General features: G+C 38.1%; 2 long non-coding RNA genes across 8 annotated transcripts in view; both read right to left on the reverse strand.

Moving 5' to 3' along the window:
- Window positions 1-667: 667 nt before the first annotated feature.
- The window catches only part of LOC100889285, a 92,890-nt gene continuing 77,064 nt past the window's right edge, over window positions 668-16,493 (reverse strand). For 2 of the 7 annotated variants that reach the window (XR_004064893.1, XR_004064888.1), the window contains 10 exons: window positions 7,305-7,403; window positions 6,268-6,366; window positions 5,768-5,866; window positions 4,964-5,062; window positions 3,934-4,032; window positions 3,432-3,530; window positions 2,397-2,495; window positions 1,895-1,993; window positions 1,402-1,500; window positions 668-858 (listed from right to left, as the gene is read on the reverse strand). This is a non-coding gene — a long non-coding RNA (uncharacterized LOC100889285). The remainder of the gene's footprint in view (window positions 859-1,401; window positions 1,501-1,894; window positions 1,994-2,396; window positions 2,496-3,431; window positions 3,531-3,933; window positions 4,033-4,963; window positions 5,063-5,767; window positions 5,867-6,267; window positions 6,367-7,304; window positions 7,404-16,493) is intronic. The other 5 variants (XR_004064889.1, XR_004064891.1, XR_004064890.1 and 2 more) reach the window with 5 other exon arrangements.
- LOC115925962 lies at window positions 9,248-10,970 on the reverse strand. Its single transcript, XR_004064895.1, has 2 exons — window positions 9,917-10,970; window positions 9,248-9,464 (listed from the first exon to the last, which is right to left on the reverse strand). It is a non-coding gene; the product is annotated as an uncharacterized LOC115925962 (long non-coding RNA).

Genomic DNA, 16,493 nt, shown 5'->3' on the forward strand with positions numbered 1-16,493 from the left:
TGCTGTCCTTGTCATCGTCGTTGAATGGCTTGTCAGTCGTGATACTCATTCTGATGGTGATGAGTATCAGTCCTTTTTAAGGAAGCCGGGTCCTCCATCATGTCGTGTAGGGATCGGTGATTGTAGGCGAGGAGCATACATGATGAGGCGAGGAGCTTGTTTACAGTTTCAGCAGCATTTATTCAATCTTCTTGCTTAAGTACATAACACAATGACTCACTAGTAGACGACTCTAGAATCCGAGATACACAATATTATCTCTCCCTATGCCTGTAGCTAGTCTATCTCAAAACCCTTTTTCAGCGGGTGATGGCTGAATCCAAAGTCCCTATCATTATCCAACTTTACATTCAGGAAAGTTTGGGGAGAGAAACAATGTTAGGAGGGGAGACTTATTCATGCTTATCATTGGTCAATGGTCAGGGTTGTCATGGTATTATGGGGAGTGGCTATAGAGAGTGTAAGTAACTGGGGTTTGGGCCTATGAGTCATAATTATTGGAATGTGGTTCGATCCTTGAATCAAAATCTTGGGTGGTCATTAATGGTCAATTGTTTATAATAAAAGTAATGGGATAATGGGGTTCTGTTTTGTCATGGAGCAGGTGGGAGAAAGGTGAATGAAAGGTAAATGACTGAAGGAAGTGGGGAGTGATACAACCAGGGAGGTGAGCCCTGATACAACTACTACATAACAATATGTTACAATGTATTTTCTAACCTGTATTACACCAGGGAGGTGAGACTTTAACTCACATGCCCTGATTACACAAAGCTCCATCGAACCCCGCAGCACATGTACATGCATTGTTCTCACAGACACCTCCGTTCCGACATGGGTTGCTCCCAGAACAGTCAACTACAGAGAATACAGAAAATATCTTTAAATTCATGACGTATCTTTAACACTCACCCTTCACGTAGAAACACGTGAATGACGAGAATAAAATATCAAAATAATATTAGATGATAAACAAAAATTTGAAGAATGATGTATCATTGTTATCATAAATTAACCATTAATTTCCTTTCAACGAAGTCCCTTATGAATCTTAGCAGTCACCGTTCACACGGAAATACAGTAAAGCCAATAATAAAATATCAAAATAACATTGGGCGATAAACACAATTTTGAAGAATGATATATTAAAGAATGTCAAATTACATGGTATGTAGAATTCCCAACTTCTTTATAATAATCTTTTTTTCGGGAGGGGGGGGGGGGTTCATGTAATAGTATTTATGTCAAATAAATAAAAAGGTAAATGGCCGATTAGATGATATCATGGCATAACTCTTGTTATCATTTAAAAAGCATTAATTTCCTTCAAACCAAAAGAAATATTTGACGTATACGATGACTCCCGAAAGCAATGGCATATGTGACAATAAATGTCCATACCTGTACTACACAAAGCTCCATCAAATCCCGCAGCACATGTACATGCATTGTTCTCACAGGTACCTCCGTTCCGACATGGGTTGCTCCCAGAACAGTCAACTACACAGAATAGAGAAAATATCTTTAAATTCATGACGAATCTTAACACTCACCCTTCACGTGCTAAAACGTGAATGACGAGGATAAAATATCAAAATAATATTGGGTGATGAACACAAATTTTAAGAATGATGTATTAAAGAATGTCAAATTACATGGTACGTAGAATTACCAACTTCTTTATAATACTCTTTTTTCGGGAGGAGGGGAAAGGGGGCGGGGTTGAATGTTATAGTGTTTATGTCAAATAAATAAAAAGGTAAATGGCCGATTAGATGATATCATGGCATAACTCTTGTTATCATTTAAAAAGCATTAATTTCCTTCAAACCAAAACAAATATTTGACGTATACGAAGACTCCCGAAAGCATATGTGACAATAAATGTCCATACCTGTACTACACAAATCTCCATTAAATCCCGCAGCACATTTACATGCTTTTTTCTTACAGGTACCTCCGTTCCGACATGGGTGTCTCCTAGAACAGGCAACTACAAAAAAATAGAGAAAATATCTATAAATTCATGACGAATCTAAACATTCACCGTTTACGTGGACATACATTACGGCCAATAATAAACTATCAAAATAATATAGAGTGATGAACACAAATTTAAAGAGTGCTGTATTAAAGAATTTTAAATTACAAAGTACGTATGATTCCCCCGTCTTTATGCCACTCTTTTTTCGGGGGGGGGGGGGGCGGAGGAAGGTTGAATGTTATAATGTTGATGTAGAAATAGATAAAAAGTTTCGAGGCACGATATGACGGTATCATGGCATTAATCTTGTTATTATTGAGTAACCATAAATTTCTTTAAAACCCAAACAACATTTGACGTATACGATGAATTCCGATAGCACTTAACATAATTTTACAATAAATGTCCATACCTGTACTACACAAAGCTCCATTAAATCTTGCAGGACATTTACATGCATTGTTCTTACAGGTACCTCCGTTCCGACATGGGTTGCTCCCAGAACAGTCAACTACAGAGAATAGAGAAAATATATTCAAATTTATGATGAATCTTTACACTCACCGTTCACTTTGAATTACATTAATGACAAGAATAAAATATCAAAATAATTACAATTACAATTGCTAATGAAGCATTAAATAATGTCAGATTACAAAGTACGTAAGGTTTCCCCTCTTGTCTTTTTATCACTCTTTTTTCGGGGGGGGGGGGCGGTTGAATGTTAAAATGTTGATGTTAAAAATAGACAGAAAGATTCGAGGCGTGATATGACGGGACCATGGTATTAATCTTGTTATCATTAATTAACTATTAACTTCCTTTTAACCAATATAATATTTGACGTATACGATGAATCCCGATAGCACGTAAAATACACTATCGCTCACAACGTTGGAATATTTTTTTAAACCCCAATTTATGAAATTATTTTGACTATGATCTATTCCTTATAGATCTAGATAATAGTTTACATTCTCAGATTTTATTGAATAATAAATTGCCAGTGTTTGTTTTGCGTGACTACTAAAGCATGTGTATGCTAACATGCTTATCAACTAGGGAACGTACGCCCTTAAAGGGACTTGGTAATATTTTTTTAGATAAGAGATAGTGGTGCTAAGGTAGTGACTCCAATGCTAGATGTACAATTAGAGATAATCTGAAAATTTGAGTGAAAACGGACCATTATTCATGGTACAAATTGAGAAAAACTGATCGATTCCTTAATTCTCCCAACTATATTATTACAATTTAATTACATTTTAAGTGAATGGAAATCGTTTCAAAGCAATAAAATGGCTCTACATTCCATTCCATTCCTGAGAATGTATACTATTATCTAGATCTATTAGGAATAAATCATTGTCAAAATAATTCCATAAATTGGGGTAAACAAAAATCTAACTTTATGAGCAACAGTGTATGTTACAATAAATGTCCATACCTGTACCACACAAAGCTCCATCAAATCCCGCAGCACATGTACATGCATTGTTCTCACAGGTACCTCCGTTCCGACATGGGTGTCTCCTAGAACAGGCAACTACAAAAAAATAGAGAAAATATCTATAAATTCATGACGAATCTAAACATTCACCGTTTACGTGGACATACATTACGGCCAATAATAAACTATCAAAATAATATAGAGTGATGAACACAAATTTAAAGAGTGCTGTATTAAAGAATTTTAAATTACAAAGTACGTATGATTCCCCCGTCTTTATGCCACTCTTTTTTCGGGGGGGGGGGGGGCGGAGGAAGGTTGAATGTTATAATGTTGATGTAGAAATAGATAAAAAGTTTCGAGGCACGATATGACCGTATCATGGCATTAATCTTGTTATTATTGAGCAACCATAAATTTCTTTAAAACCCAAACAACATTTGACGTATACGATGAATTCCGATAGCACTTAACATAATTTTACAATAAATGTCCATACCTGTACTACACAAAGCTCCATTAAATCTTGCAGGACATTTACATGCATTGTTCTTACAGGTACCTCCGTTCCGACATGGGTTGCTCCCAGAACAGTCAACTACACAGAATAGAGAAAGTATATTCAAATTTATGATGAACCTTTACACTCACCGTTCACTTGGAATTACATTAATGACAAGAATAAAATATCAAAATAATTACAATTACAATTACTAATGAAGCATTAAATAATGTCAGATTACAAAGTACGTAAGGTTTCCCCTCTTATCTTTTTATCACTCTTTTTTCGGAGGGGGGCGGTTGAATGTTAAAATGTTGATGTTAAAAATAGACAGAAAGATTCGAGACGTGATATGACGGGATCATGGTATTAATCTTGTTATCATTAATTAACTATTAACTTCCTTTTAACCAAAATAATATTTGACGTATATGACGAATCCCGATAGCACTTAAAATACACTATCGCTCACAACGTTGGAATATTTTTTTAAACCCCAATTTATGAAATTATTTTGACTATGATCTATTCCTAATAGATCTAGATAATAGTTTACTTTCTCAGATTTTATTGAATAATAAATTGCCAGTGTTTGTTTTTCGTGATTACTAAAGCATGTGTATGCTAATATGCTTATCAACTAGGGAACGTGAGCCCTTAAAGGGACTTGGTAATATTTTTTTAGATAAGAGATAGTGGTGCTAAGGTAGTGACTCCAATGCTAGATGTACAATTAAAGATAATCTGAAAATTTGAGTGAAAACGGACCATTATTCATGGTACAAATTGAGAAAAACTGATCGATTCCTTAATTCTCCCAACTATATTATTACAATTTAATTACATTTTAAGTGAATGGAAATCGTTTCAAAGCAATAAAATGGCTCTAAATTCCATTCCATTCCTGAGAATGTATACTATTATCTAGATCTATTAGGAATAAATCATTGTCAAAATAATTCCATAAATTGGGGTAAACAAAAATCTAACTTTGAGCAACAGTGTATGTTACAATAAATGTCCATACCTGTACCACACAAAGCGCCATCGAATCCCGCAGCACATGTACATGCATTGTTCTCACAGGTACCTCCGTTCCGACATGGGTTGCTCCCAGAACAGTCAACTACACAGAATAGAGAAAATATCTTTAAATTCATGACGAATCTTAACACTCACCCTTCACGTGCTAAAACGTGAATGGCGAGGATAAAATATCAAAATAATATTGGGTGATGAACACAAATTTTAAAAATGATGTATCGAAGAATTTCAAATGACATGGTACGTAGGATGCCCCCCCCCCCGTTTTTATACCACTCTTTTGGGGGAAGGAGGGGAAGGGTGAATGTTATTATGTTGATGTCGAAAAAATAAAAAAGGTTCAAGGCGCGATATTTCGATATCATGGCATGAATCTTGTTATCATTGATTAACAATTAATTTCCTTTAAACCAAGTCCCTTATGAATCTTAGCACTCAACCGTTCACATGGATATACAGTAAACCCAACAATAATATATATAAATAATATTGGGTGATGAACACAAATTTTAAGAATGATGTATTAAAGAATGTCAAATTACATGGTACGTAGAATTCCCAACTTCTTTATAATACTCTTTTTTTCGGGAGGAGGGGAAAGGGGGCGGGGTTGAATGTTATAGTGTTTATGTCAAATAAATAAAAAGGTAAATGGCCGATTAGATGATATCATGGCATAACTCTTGTTATCATTTAAAAAAATTAATTTCCTTCAAACCAAAAGAAATATTTGACGTATACGATGACTCCCGAAAGCAATGGCATATGTGACAATAAATGTCCATACCTGTACTACACAAATCTCCATCAAATCCCGCAGCACATGTACATGCATTGTTCTCACAGGTACCTCCGTTCCGACATGGTTCCCACCTAGAACAGGCAACTACAAAAAATAGAGAAAATATCTATAAATTCATGACGAATCCAAACATTCACCGTTTACGTGGACATACATTACGGCCAATAATAAACTATCAAAATAATATAGAGTGATGAACACAAATTTAAAGAGTGCTGTATTAAAGAATTTTAAATTACAAACTACGTATGATTCCCCCATCTTTATGCCACTCTTTTTTCGGGGGGGGGGGTGCGGAGGAAGGTTGAATGTTATAATGTTGATGTAGAAATAGATAAAAAGTTTCGAGGCACGATATGACGGTATCATGGCATGAATCTTGTTATTATTGAGTAACCATAAATGTCTTTAAAACCAAAACAACATTTGACGTAAACGATGAATTCCGATAGCACTTAACATAATTTTACAATAAATGTCCATACCTGTACTACACAAAGCTCCATTAAATCTTGCAGCACATTTACATGCATTGTTCTTACAGGTACCTCCGTTCCGACATGGGTTGCTCCCAGAACAGTCAACTACAGAGAATAGAGAAAATATATTCAAATTTATGATGAATCTTTTACACTCACCGTTCACTTGGAATAACATTAATGACAAGAATAAAATATCAAAATAATTACAATTACAATTACTAATGAAGTATTAAATAATGTCAGATTACAAAGTACGTAAGGTTTCCCCTCTTGTCTTTTTATCACTCTTTTTTCGGGGGGGGGGGGCGGTTGAATGTTAAAATGTTGATGTTAAAAATAGACAGAAAGATTCGAGGCGTGATATGACGGGATCATGGTATTAATCTTGTTATCATTAATTAACTATTAACTTCCTTTTAACCAATATAATATTTGACGTATACGATGAATCCCAATAGCACTTAAAATACACTATCGCTCACAACGTTGGAATATTTTTTTAAACCCCAATTTATGAAATTATTTAGACTATGATCTATTCCTTATAGATCTAGATAATAGTTTACATTCTCAGATTTTATTGAATAATAAATTGCCAGTGTTTGTTTTGCGTGACTACTAAAGCATGTATATGCTAATATGCTTATCAACTAGGGAACGTACGCCCTTAAAGGGACTTGGTAATATTTGTTTAGATAAGAGATAGTGGTGCTAAGGTAGTGACTCCAATGCTAGATGTACAATTAAAGATAATCTAAAAAATTGAGTGAAAACGGACCATTATTCATGGTACAAATTGAGAAAAACTGATCGATTCCTTAATTCTCCCAACTATATTATTACAATTTAATTACATTTTAAGCGAATGGAAATCGTTTCAAAGCAATAAAATGGCTCTACATTCCGTTCCATTCCTGAGAATGTATCCTATAATCTAGATCTATTAGGAATAAATCATTGTGAAAATAATTCCATAAATTGAGTATAACAAATATTCCAACGTTATGAGCGACAGTGTATGTGACAATTAATTGTCATACCTGTACTACAAACAACTCCATTAAAACCCGCGACACATGTACATGCATTGTCCTCACAGGTACCTCCGTTCTGACATGGGTTGCTACCAGAACAGTCAACTGCACAGAGTAGAGAAAATATCCTTAAATTCACGACGAATCTTTACCGTACACTTTGACATATATGAATGAGCGAAATATCAAAGTAATATTAGGTGATGGACAGACAATTTAAGAATTTTATATCAAAGATTGACAAATCAAAAAAGTAGGTAGGTTTATCCCAATCTGTATATGTCTCTTTTTTCGAGGGAAGCGGTTGTAAGTTACAACTCTGCTGAATGTTCTAATTAAGATGCACATTATCAGAAGGCGGTGACTATCATTGGATCAAACTAAAGAATCACGTCTAATGTCCATCCGTAATAGGTCCATGGTTACTTAAAGTTCATACAATAATGAATGACTCATCACATCCATTACATCATTTCTTTTGATTTAATCGTTCAGGTATTCGCCTACGCGTACCCAAGAGATACCGCTGTCGTTACAGAAAATCCTTTGTACCGAATGTTATTCATATGTTTAATGCTAATGTTAGACGATACACGATGACCCTATTGGTGACGAATCGACCCTTTAACAATCCCTTTGCCAGCCAATTATATATTTTCCATGTAATTCTAACACCTGCCAATTGACCTCCTGCTTAATCTTGTCTCTGCTCTGTTACGCATAATTATTAGTATTTATAAAGCCGTTTTTGTTTAAATGTGCCACATAAAGCCCCCCCCCCCCCCCCCCCCCCCCCCCCCCCCAAAAAAAAAAATCATTTGGTTGTCCTCGACCGCCCGCTCGTCATTTTCGGGCCGCTCGTATTTTTTTTCTCCATTTTTTTGTCTTCATTTTTTTTTCCTTTTCTTTTCTTCAAATTTGTATTTTATTTTTAATTTTTTAATTTTTAATTTTTTAATTTTTATTTATTATCTTTTTTTTTTTTTTGGGGGGGGGGGGAGCAATACCATTTTATGCATTTGCAAGAATCAAAATGCGGGACGTTGCCAGTTTGGACTTTTCAGTACGCAATTAGGTATTTATTAAACTTGCTATTTTTATATTTCTATGTCAAAATGCTGTTCATTCAAATCAGGTTCTGAGCATTCTTAAACTCATTTTAAAGCCCATCTGTGCTAGTTTATAGGAGGGATTAGACCACCGTGCAAGGTGACTGGACAGGTGGTTCTCTCATCAAATCAGCTCTCAGTTAATATAAGATAAAAAGGATAATGGGGGACCAATGGTCACCGATTAGGCATTGTTTGCTACATAGAGGGCGCAAGTAGCTATAAGTAGTACAATGGAGATTTAAAAGGTGCTGTTTTTCAAAGCCAAAAATACTTTCTGTGTTGGTCTTGATATTCATTGTACATTAAACTAGACTTTTACTATATTACAGTGTTTTATAGAATTTGTTTGTTTAAATACTTAACATCCCAATGATTTATTTTTTTGAATGGAAAACAAATTTAATTTTTTTTTTTTTTAAATGGAGAAGAAGAAGAAAAAAAAAAAAAAAAAAAAAAAATCCGCCCGCCCGCCCCTACTCCAGAAAAGCGATGGAGGACAACCAAATGATGTTTTTTTTTTGTTAGGCCTAATGGACCGGTTTCAGTAGGGTGTTTGGGTTGGGTGCGTGGGTCTTTGTCGGGGTGCCTGGATGCGGGTGGCTCCATTCGCCTGTTGGGAGTGGTTGTGTTTCGGTGGGCGGGGTGTGAGTTGCGTGCATTGGTTGTTGCTAGGTTGGGCGAGCTCTAATGTATTGCCAGCCTGGTAGCGGCTACAATTCACATTCTGCCTGTTGGGATACGATTGTTCCTGGCGGGTGGGTGGAGTCAGCCGTGTCATGGCGCTTCGCGGGGACCTGCGCATCCGACGTGGACACGTTGCGAAACTGGTCTATTCAATTCAATTTAATTCAATTTCGGTTTATTAATATCAACATATACAATGTACAATGCAGTAGTCCAGGGACCAATAATGCCATGTTTACATAAAATGTGCATAAAACAGGAATGATCATATAAATGTACAATAAAAATGATAAAAGATAAAGTTAACATTATTGTTCATACCGAAAGTTATATACATATATAAATAAATGATAATAGATGGATGAACAACCTATGAGCGCGTTTATCTAGGCTTGCCACTAGATATGTACATATCATACCCCACTATCGAACCCCACTATCATACCCCACTATATGATCGTGATTTGCGGGATGTCGCGTTTATCTACTCTTCACGATTCAAAATAAAGGCCTTGTGTCTGCCCAGCTGTTTTGACCCGGGAAGCAGACAGTTTCTCGGAGGTCAAATTCACACACATGCTTGTACACAACACCTGTGTGGTCCTATTTGTATGTGACGTTCAAAACAGCTTTGCGTTTATCGACCTCTCAGAAACGTGATTCTGGCTGTATGTCACATACAAAACGCACCTTTTTGCGTCTTTTGATATGCCCATATCTAAAGACGTTTGAAAAAGGCTTTGCGTTTATCTACTTCTAAATTTGCCTGAAAGACGTTTGAGAAACCTGATTCTAGCCAAAAATTTCCTAGATAAACGCAACCTATAACAGTTACTTGAAATATTGAACCAATTATTGCAAGTAAAAATAATCTTTAAATACCAACAAATCATTAAAACAAAAATATATACATATATATAGAGAGAGAGAGAGAGGGGAAACTATTATATTGCAATTGTTAAAATGAGATCGATAGACTGAAAAAGTATACATGCAGGTGTGTCAGTTGTGTGACAGGTAAGGTCAAATTATGTTGAATGGAATTATTACATTAAAAATATATCATTAAAGCATTTCATATGAGGTGATGTATAATGCCTATGAGCATACACAAAGTCTTATAACGGTTGAGTTTCCACATTACATTTTAAATTAAAGTTGAGCTAAATTATGTTATTGCAGCAGAATTATACACGGTGGTTTAAGAACAACTTTATAAGAAAAATGAAAAGCACTTAATAATATGTGCACGAAATTTTAATTTTTGGATTGATCTTGAGTTCAATTAAACAAAGTAACAAAACAATAACTATAATATTACTTTTTAAATACACAGTAAACAATTTATCTATATGTGTCGCTTACAATTTGTCCCCCTTCCTTTTCCTTTTTCTATCCCCCTCCCTCTATTTATATCCTCCCCTCTCCTTTCCCTCCTCCACCGTGTCCAGTATTGTTCTTTCTCCCCCCCTTCTCTCTCTCTCTCTCTAAATCTCTCCCCTCCATTTCTCTCTCTCCCCTCTCTCTCTTCTTACTATTTCGCTCTTCAATCTGGTCTCCTTTCGACCTCTTTCTCTCTTCTCAATCTTTAAATGTCGACTCCTTTCTTAGGTTTTCCCTATTATTACGTAACTTTTTAATGTCATGACTCTCGTGTGAATTTGTACATTATGTGACGTAAACACCTAAGTGTTTATTAATTATCTTGTAACTACGTTGCATTTTGCTTACGTGCTGCCAGTGGAGGCCAATTTTCTATGTTTTGAATATGGATCAATAAAAAATTCTATCTATCTACTGTACCCTAGTAGATGTTGTTGTGTCATGGCAACCAGGAGCGGATCCAGGATTTCTTAGGGGGGGGGGGGGCAAATTTGAAATTATGCGAGCCAAATATTGGTACGTAATGGTGACCAGCAGTGGCGTAATGATAACAATTTTTTTGGGGGGGGGGGGGGGGGGGGGGGGGGTAGACAAAAAAATCCGCATCACCCCACTCTTACATGCAGGCCCCTCTGAACTTTTTTCAAAGTGGATGAGGGGAGGCTTAAGTGTTTACGATCAGGTAGAGCGTAGGGTAATTGGCGCGGGGTCTAGGGGCAAAGCCCCGAAAGCTCAGGGGGGTATGGGCATTTAATTACGGTCAGATGAACATATTTTGATACCTTATTCATGACGCTGGCAGGTCACTAATTGGTGCGAGGTCCCGGAGGCTGAGCCCCCTAAAACCCAAGGATTTGAGGGATTTTTTAACACTCAGATAAGCATTCAGGGGCCTGTCTCAGGCCCCCTGGTGGGGTCGAGGGGGCGAAGCCCCCGAATGCTCTTGATTTGTAGGCATTTAATTACAGTCAGTTGGGCATCTTTTGATACCTTATTTGTGACACTGGCGGGACATTAATTGGCGTGGGGTCCAGGGGGCGGAGCCCGCAGAAGCTCAGGGCTTTAATATATTAAAATAACCGTCAAAAAAATAGCATCTAGGGGCCCACATTAGGGCCCTAGCTGGGGCGGAGGGGGCGGAGCCCTGGAAGCTCAGGGGTTTTATGCAATAAATTACGGTCAGATGAACATCTAGGGGCCCGCCTTAGAGCCATTTGTTGGGTTCAGGGGGCAGAGCCCCCGGAAGCTCAGGGGTTTAAGGAGTTTAATTACGGTCAGATGAGCATTTTTTGATACCTTATTTGTGATATTGGCAGGATACTAATCGGTGTGGGGTGCAGTGGGCCGAGCCCCCGGAAGCTCAAGGGTCTTACGCATTAAATTACAGTCAGAAGAGTATACAGGGGCCCGCCTTAGGGCCCTTGGTTGGCTCAAGGGGGCACAACCCCCGGAAGCTCAGGGGTTTTAGGCGTTTAATTACAGTCAGATGAGCATTTTTTAATACCTTATTTGTAACACTGGCAGGACACTAATTTGCTTAGGGTCCAGGGGGCGGAGCCCCGAGAAGCTTAGGGGTTGTAGGCATTAAATTACCGTCAAATCAGCATCCAGTGGCCCGCCTTAGGTCCCTATGTGGAATCCAGGGGACAGCGCCCATGGAAGGTCAAGGGTTTTAGGCATTTAATCACGGTCAGATGTGCATATTTTGATACCTCATTATTTTACTATCAGGTCACTATTCTTTTTTACTTTCTTTCTCTTTTCCTTTAAAAATTTTTTTCTCCAAAAAAGTGTGTGTGTGGGGGGGGGGGGGGGTCGAGGCCACCGAGCCCCGCCATGACGCTGACCCTGACATGTAGGCCTCTAAACAAGCATATTTCTTGCCTGACTGTGAATTTTTGGAATTTGTCATTTTCCAACAAACACATAAAAAAGTATAATTTACTAAAAACTTGAGGAAAAATCTCGGAAAATGACGTCATTTCAGCAACATTTGTAAATCACCGGTATCGAATTTCATTGGGGGAGGGGCAAATGCCCACCCCCTCCCCACCCCCCCCCCCCCCCCCCAAAAAAAAAAAAAAAAACCAAAAAAAAAATATTACACCTTGTTGGCGGGAAAATCTCGAATGATTTCCCCTACCTTACTTCTTTCGCTTTCCCTTCTCTTTCCCTTTCCCTTCCCTTCCTTCTCTCTCTTTTAAGTTTGCTGGGAGGAGAGGCAAGCGCCTTTCGCCCCCCCCCAATCCACACGTTGTTGGCCGGATTATTCCTAACTGATCTCCCTTCTTTTCACCCTTTTCTTTTCTTCTTCCTTTTTTTTTTTTGGTTCAGCTTCTCATTCCCTTTCCCTTCCTTCTCTTTTTTTGGCAGGGGCGGGGGGGGGGGGGCAAAGACCACCTTTACACCCCCTTCTTTTCTTTTCTTCTTCCTCTTATTTCCTTCCCTTTATCTCCTCCTTTTCTTTTTTCTTTCCCTTTGCTTCCTTCTCTCTTATTTTTGTGATGGGGGAGGGGGAGGGGGGGGGGAGGCAACAGATTGGGAGGCAAGGCCCTTTCGGCCCCACCTCCCCGATCTCCTTCTTTCCCCCTTTTCTTTTCTTCTTCCACTTCTTTCTTTCCCTTTCTCTCCTCTTTCCCTTCCCTTTCCCTTCTTTCTCTCTCTCTCTCTCTCTTTCTCTCTCTCTTTCCTTCTTCTTCTTCTTCCAGGGCAAGTACAGTCCTCGGTAGAGTATTTTCGTAGTGTTGTGTAGTGATGTGAACGAGTGTGCCATGCTGCATTGTGTGAGCCTCCAAAAAAGAGGTCCCAAACGGTTTTAGAATTTAGTAGTAAAAACTAAAAAGTGTTCATTGTGCAAGTAAAAATAACTCCTTCTCCAGCTAGTTTTGACGCAGAGTCACCCCAACCAGCTGCCTCTTGTACTGTTCCAGAGAAGAAGCTGCTGTCACAGTTGTAGGGAGCTGGTTCCATAAGCAGATGGCACTGGGGAAGAAGGAGTTTTGATACCCAGAGGTCCTGCAGAGTTGATGTCGGTATTGAGCTTGTCGTCTTCCAGATGATCGTAATACTGGGATGTAGGGTGGTTCAGGAGGAATGGCAATTAATCCATGCAAGATACGATATAGCATGGTAACTTTCAGATGAGCTCTTCTTTCGGAGAGCATTTCGGTATAAACACTGTGTCTTGGGTGATGGTCTCCTAGAGTGAACCGAGCAACTCGCCTCTGAACCATTTCGAGTTTTCGAATTTGGTCTTGGCAGTGAGGGTCCCAAGCTGTTGAGGCATAGTCAAGAATGGGGCGTACATATGTCATGAAGGCTTGTTCCTTAATTTTCTTGGGGCAGCCATGCAGATTTCTCTGAAGGAACCCTTGTGTGCTGTTGGCCTGCTTGCATGTGTTGTCTACATGTGTCTTCCAGCTTAGCTTGCAGTTGATGTGTACTCCAAGGTATTTGGCATTGTCTACAGTAAACTCCATGGAGTAAGTAAGGTGAACGGATGACATTTTTCACCTTGTTGGTCACTCTGAGGACTTCACACTTGCTTGGGTTAAAAGACACATGCCACTTGGTTTCCCAGTCTGGCAGGTGGTTAAGATCTTCTTGGAGGAGTGTGTCTGCGTCGGCTTGTGAGTTGATGTGTCGGTATAGTAGACAATCATCTGTAAACATCCGAGCTTCTGAACGGACACAGTCTGGCAGATCTTTGATGTAAGCAAAGAAGAGAAGGGGGCCAGGACAATCCCTTGTGATACGCCCGAGGTCACACCTGCCGGAATAGAACTTGTTCCATCCAGTACAACCTGTTGTACACGATCTAAATACTCTGATCCAACAGAGGAGGTTACCCTGGACACCATAATAGGCTAGTTTGCTCAGGAGTCTTTCATGTGGTACTTTTTCAAATGCCTTTGAAAAATCTAACAGCACTGCATCGATCTGCTGCTTATTGTCCAGTCCTTTGCCAAGGTCATTGATAGTTAACAGCAGCTGGGATTCACATGAATGGTGTTTACGGAATCCATGCTGCTTTTCGGATAGAATGCCGTTAGATTCCAGGTGGTTCATGATCTCTGAGAATTTTATGATGTGCTCCAAAGTCTTAGGCCCGTATTCTGAAATCAGGTTTAGTTAAACCTAGGTTTAACTTTAAACCCGGGTTTAACTAAGCCAGACTTCAGGTCTAAGTATCATTTCAGTTTCTGAAAGCCAGGTTTAGTTAGACCCAGGTTTAAGTCTAAAACCCAGGTTTAAAGTTAAGCCAAGGTTTAACTACCATGGAGATGCAGTCTGCTTCTACTGCACATGCTCAGTACAGCTCATCCATCTTCAAGGGTAGCTGATATAGGCTTTTTTATAGCTGGATTTCGTGCTGCAAATTTAATAACTTCAATTTAAAATATTCGACACAAACAAATCTCTTTCGAAGCAACCATTGAACGTTATGACCTGATTTTTTTGTTTTGTTTTACCCTTTGATTTATTGTTAAACTGCTGAAAAAGTCTGAATCGAGGTGGAATTGTTCTTTACGAATAAATAAATAATACAAAAATCAGGATTCTACAATTTCTGTATGCCCAGATTGGTCAAAACTTCCAGAACATCATAAAAATGCTCTAAATAAGATTTAAATGACTAAAAGAGAAACTAAAAATGATCAAAAATACCTTCTTGATGCAAAATAACTAGTCCAAAGTCAACATTGCAGAAGCTCATTTGTTTGATTTTTAGTTTTTTTTTAGGACAATGGAATCCTTTTTCGAACCGACGTGTCGGGTATCGGATACCTCGGGTATCATGATCTCCTTCTGCACCGTGCGCGCATATCATCGATCGTGCGAGCGCGCATTCATTCGTTCAAGTACACACAGTTTAGAAATATTGCATTGTCCTAAAAAAAACGCTCGAAATTCGACCATATTATATGAGCTTCAATGTTGACTTTGGACTAGTTATTCTGCATCAAGAAGGTATTTGTGATCATTTCTCTTTAAGTCATTTTAATCTTATTTAGGTCTAGATCTAGATATCTAGATCTAGATCTAGACCTCTAGTGCATCTTTCGGGGCATCTTTAGGATGTTTTGACATCATAATATTAATAATAGACTAGGCGCGCCTATTAAATCGGTCTAGAGTCTAGACTAGATCTAGGGCAGAAATTGTAGGATTAGATTCTACCCAAAACTCTACTAGGTCTAGAGTTCCGGCTTAACACACTCGTTGGCTCTTAATTATGCTAATCCATGATTGTCTTATAAATATAGATTTAGCTCTTCATTAATTTACTCTTAACTCTAATTCAACCTTAGGCCTACAGACAGTACAGTTTTATTTTAACTCGCAGTCGCATTTGTTTACATCGTTGGGACGCAATTCAAAAATGTGCATTGCACTCAGTTTCAAAACTACGTGAGCATAACGTCAAACTAAAGGTATGGGGCTACTATATTTGTTTTCCTCTGCAACAAAGTGATACGTGTTGTCGATTTACTTTGGCAACTTTTTAGTTTCAAGTATTGTCGTACTATACAAATCACACAATCTTATATAAAATATAAAATCTTAAGACTTAGAAAATATTAGGCATAAAGATTCAATAAGCAAATGAAGTATCCAAATTAATGTTCAAACTTGCCGAAGGCATTAAATCGCAAAGCCCACTTTCATCCGCAAGCGATGTGTGTGTCGCCTTGTACTGTTGGAGTCAGTGCAAATCGCTGTTTGTTTGGTAGGCCTATTTAAAAAACAACAGCGATGCAAAAAAAATCATCGTCGCAATAATTATGAAAGGTTCTTTTCTTTCCACAAGAGGTCTCTCCGGTCTCATTATTTGCAATAATTCGTCGTAATGCCTTTTAATGGTGTCTTCTTCTCCTCTGAATTTCCAACAAATAGTTAGACCTGACTTAAGCCAGACTTAAACTAGGTGTACCCCCAGGTTTAAATAGACGTGTACAATTTCCACAGAGTTAGACCAGGCTTAAACCTAGGTTTAAGTTCAACCTGACTTCAG

Source organism: Strongylocentrotus purpuratus, unplaced genomic scaffold, assembly GCF_000002235.5.
Source record: "Strongylocentrotus purpuratus isolate Spur 01 unplaced genomic scaffold, Spur_5.0 spur5_scaffold_19, whole genome shotgun sequence".
Classification (NCBI taxonomy): domain Eukaryota; kingdom Metazoa; phylum Echinodermata; class Echinoidea; order Camarodonta; family Strongylocentrotidae; genus Strongylocentrotus; species Strongylocentrotus purpuratus.